Below are 3,328 nucleotides of genomic sequence, written 5' to 3'. Positions count from 1 at the left end.
AACCCACGCTCGCTGCGACCAGCGTATCAGCCACCTCAGAGCCGGCGGCGAGGACACCGCCCCCTCTGGGACTCTGCGAGGCGCCGGCTAGAGCGTCCCCGGAGCCGCCATCTCAGATGAGGGCAGGGTGGTGGGCAACTCTTCTAAAGTTTGTCCTGCCCAGGGAAGCCTCACGAATCTCTCCGCCGCTTGCTTTTGTCGCTCCCACAGGAGCTCTTTTGCTCTCATGTTCTTGGACGGTGCGACCTGACTTGATAGCGGTCCCAACCGTTGCCAGTTTTTCTGCCAGGATCCAAAATGTCTGCGTCCTGGGAGGCTAACGCTCTAGCTCTGCGCCTCTATGGTGACACAGCCCGAGCGCCCTACGAGACTGGAGGAGCGCCCAGCTGGGATTGATTTGAAAAGTGGAGGCGGGGTTGTTTTCCGCGGGTTCCTTGCCATGCCCCAGAGGTGATGTGTAGACCTGAGTCTGATCTTTATTCCCCAAACAGACTCTAACCTCGTATCTGCACCTAAGGCAAAGTTCCTTGAACGGGTCAAAGGACTCCTGCCAGTTATTGCTTTGCTCTCAATCATGGAAGCCCTTCTTTCTCCTCTTCCTCGTGCTCCCGTCCCTCAAAGACTTCGGAGTAGCATCTGCTCCGCAGAGCCTTGCGAGATCACCTCAATCACAGTAAGGCACCCTCCGCCCCTGGACTGTACCATGTATGGTACCATGCGGAGTCGCTTGTGTTGTATTGACCGTCTGTCTTCCCAACGAGGATGTAAACCCTCTTAAGGCAAGATTGTGTCTATTTTGGGGTTCAGATTTCCCAGGGTCTAGGGCAGTGTTATGGGTTCCAGACGCATGCAATCAGTACATGTTGAATAAGACCCAAGAAGTGAAAGGAGGGGAAGCCTTTGGCTCACTAGTTATAAGCTGCCCCAGGATTGGGGGAGGGAGGCCGGTGTTGTGCTTCTCAACACACACAGTACCATCTTCTGAAAATATCTTTTAGGGACTCTGCCTGCTGTGACCTTGGGCCTGAGGGAACAATAGATTGTGACTCATCATCTCGGGAAGGCTCACAATCTTGAAGCTTCGGGGCTCGGAAACTGGACTACCCTGGGGCCCACAGCAGCCTGATTCACATTCTGCTGGCTTTCCAGAATCCAGAATGCCCCACCCACCCCCACCCTCCCCTTGGACAAGTTAAATAAAAAAGTAATAATCATAAATAAATAATTTTAAAAAGCACATGAGCTAAATAGCCTAAGCCAAATTATTTTTTTATTTTTATTTTTAAGAGAGATTTTATATGTTTATTTTAGAGAGAGAGTGCTTGAGTGGAGGGGGATGGCAAGGGGCAGAGGGAGAGAGAGAGAAAATCTTAAGCAGGCTCCATACCCAGTGCAGAGCCCAATGTGGGGCTCCATCCCACATTCCTGAGATCATGACCTGAGCCGAAACCAAGAGTCAGACGCTTAACCGACTATACCACCTAGCTGCCCCCAAATTATTTAACCATAAGCCTTGTCACCTTAAAAAAAAAAAAAAGGCTTTTATTTTTAAGTGATCTCTACACCAAATGTGGAGCTCAAACTCACAACCCTGAGATCAAGAGTCACACGCTCTACGGTCTGAGCCAGCCAGGCGCCCGCCCCACGCCTTCTTGCCTTCTGAAACAAAAGGAAACCACTTCCCTTCACATTTTCCTATCTGTATCCCCCAGAACCCCCGTACCGTGTTCATTTTCTCAGGTCTCCTTGAACTGTACCTCCTCTATTCCCTCTGTGAGTGAACATGACCTCGAGGTTCCCAGCCAATAAATCCCATGATTTATCACCTTTCGCTCTTTTCTTTCCCTCGCTTTCTACATCTATCCACTTACGCATGTGTTAACATTTACTCCACACCTGCTATTTGCCAGGCCTGTTTTAGGTGTTTGGGATGCTTGAGTAAAGGAAAAAAATAAAAAGACAAAACTCCTACCCTGGAGGGGTACAATCTAGCAGGGGAAGAGAGAGTTAAAAAAAAAAAAAAAGAACAAACATAATAAATGAATAACTTTTGTAGTATGTTAGCAGCTGTATTTTTCCCTCTTGCTGCAGGAACAAAGTACCCCAAACACAGTGGGCTAAAACGACACAAGTCTGGAGGTCCTGAATCCTAAAATCAAGGCGCTGGCAGGGCTGCATTCCTCCTAGAGGTTCTGGGGTTGAGTCTGTTTCCTTGCCTTTCCACTCTCTAGAGGTTATATGCATTCGTTGCTCGTGGCCCCCCTCTGGAAAACCAGCATCTTCAAATCTTTCTCTCTCTGATCTGTGCTTCCGTCATGTCCTTCCCCACACTGACACTCCTGCCTCCCTCTGATAAGGACGCTCATTGGCCCCAACGGGATATGCGGTATAATGTCCCCTCTCGAGGACCTTCACTTCACATCTGTAAAGTCCCTATCACCATATAAAGTAACCTCTTTACAGGTTCTGGGGACAGGATGTCAGCATCTTTGGGGGCTATTATTCTGCTTAGTGCAGACGGCAAACAAACGAACAAACCACACACACACACACACACACACACACACACACACACACAAACGGAGAGCAGAGGAAGGGGGTTCTGGAGAAGGGTAACAAGCTTTGTCTTTTTCACCTTCCGAATACCTCCGGCGTCCCTCCCAGCCCCGCAGGCCTGTCACTAGGGTCAGCAGGGCCTCCCTGTGGGTTCCTTCACAGTGATCTCTTTCTCATCCGGGACCTCCTCCACTTAACCTGTCACGAGAATCACCTGATGGATCGGAGTCTATGCTTCTTTCCGATGCTTGTGATTCAACAAGTTTGGAAAATACTTCGTAATGCATTCTCCACATAAGCCAGAGCGAGCTTTACAAATACGGATGGGTTAGTGATGCCCCCTCAAACCCTATCTGTGCCTCCTGTCACTTTTAGAATAAAGACAAAGCCCCTTGTGATCTCGCCCATGCCTGTGTCTTCAGTTTAATCCTCTTGTTCGTCCAGTTGGTGTCACCTGACTGGTGTCGTCTAGCTCTGCCCTGGCCTCGTCCCGGCTGCCACAGGGCTTTTGCATGTGCTGTTCTCTCCCCACCTTACCACCCACTCCGCTCTTATTCATCCTCAGCCCTGGAGAGCCTTCTCAGACCTCTCTGACCACATGAAAGTCCCCTGGTATTGGCTCTCCCAGCAATATGTTCTTCTCGCTTAGACACTGGTCACACTTGCAAAGTTATATTTTGTAAAGACCACCAGTCGTGACCCTGTATCCTTTCTCCCTTCTTCCTTTTAGTGTTAGAACCAGCCCAGCTGGGGGCCTGGCCCAGCCTTCCTC

Source organism: Ursus americanus, chromosome 23, assembly GCF_024610735.1.
Source record: "Ursus americanus isolate L20-20 chromosome 23, mUrsAme1.1.p, whole genome shotgun sequence".
NCBI classification, from domain to species: domain Eukaryota; kingdom Metazoa; phylum Chordata; class Mammalia; order Carnivora; family Ursidae; genus Ursus; species Ursus americanus.
Note: the sequence above shows the minus strand (reverse complement) of the source record.